A 1,455-nucleotide genomic window follows, 5' to 3' on the forward strand; every position below is an offset into this window, starting at 1 on the left:
AAGTGTTACTGTCTACGGACAGCCAACTACTTGTCCTATGGCTCTGTCCCGAATCTTGCAGTCCTCAATACAATCAGAGCCTGTACATGTGCTTGCCATCGTACCGCACTGTACTGCACATCAACAATAGGCCCAAGTGCTTCTTATCGACGGACAACGCCACTACAGAGAGTGATGGATGACTGGAGCTACTCCCGGATGCCCCGTCTGCTTCCGAGAAACATTAGATTGGCGGCCCACACCATCAGTCGCACTCCTCACAGCTGGCGCCCCTTTCTCCACGCCAGGAACCACCACCCGCTCCACAGACGAGTGCGGCAATGTTCGTGTGTTGAGTGATTCATTTTGCAATGTGAACGTGTGAAGAATGTTACGGTCAACCTTTTTTTTTTCTTTTTTTGTTCATACAACTGTGAGAACACAGTAAAATTCGTGCCTTTAGTGAAAACATTGTTTTTTGCCCCCCAAACTTTATTTCAGACACTAGAAACTGGAAATACAATGTCAACTATATGTATATTGTTTTGTTTTATAGCTTTCAGTCTTCTTTTTTATATATACATGTTCATGTTAAAGATATCCTGGATCCCTATCATCACAGCAGTTTGGAAAAATTTTTTTGGTGATGCACACTATGTGATACAATCTTCGATCACACAGGTATACTAACAAAATTTTTGTCTTTTTTGTGTAGACTATATCCCTCCATCTCATTTACGTTAATACCTGTCAATTGTCACAACGTGTACAGATTTCTTGTGTATGTGTCAATTGTTACAACACAATAATATGCTACAGTTACACGAGAGTATTTTTGTTTGTGTATGTGAGTGGGATGTCTGTGGTTACAATTCTGGTTAATGGTGAATGGACCACCAGTTAATCAATCACTGTGAAAAATTGTCATCCTTTCTGTTCAGGGAAACGGCGTGATTGTGGTTAAATGTTTCAACCATGAAGCATAGAAATATTGTTTATCTTTTTGGCTTCATGCAGAAGTATGTGTGTGTTTGAGTTTGGCACCAGTAGCTAATCTTTATACCTTAATGAGAAGCTTGCACGTCCATTAGGTCAACATTTTACTGTAGCTTCGAACTTGACGTTCTGGCATGTGTTCAACATTTGTATGACTGTGCAAGGATGTAATTGCATGACAGTGGGCTCCCTGAGAGTGAATCTGTGTTGTGTGTCAATGTGAGTAATATGTTGGCAACGTCATAAGAAAAATTCCACCTTTCATTTTATCATCAATTTCCAATTTAATCTCCGAATTTGTTGTGACATTTTCGAAACTGTTTGGACTGATTCTTTTTGAGTGATTGACACACTACCTTTGTCAAGTGAGTCGACCACTACGAAAAATACTCTGAAGTGACTCGGGGGGGGGGGGGGGGGGGGTAATGAGAGGTTCCATGCCATCCTTTGCATGTCTCCTCTCATTTTCATCAATTTTAT

This window comes from Schistocerca serialis, chromosome 1 (assembly GCF_023864345.2).
Source record: "Schistocerca serialis cubense isolate TAMUIC-IGC-003099 chromosome 1, iqSchSeri2.2, whole genome shotgun sequence".
NCBI classification, from domain to species: Eukaryota; Metazoa; Arthropoda; class Insecta; order Orthoptera; family Acrididae; genus Schistocerca; species Schistocerca serialis.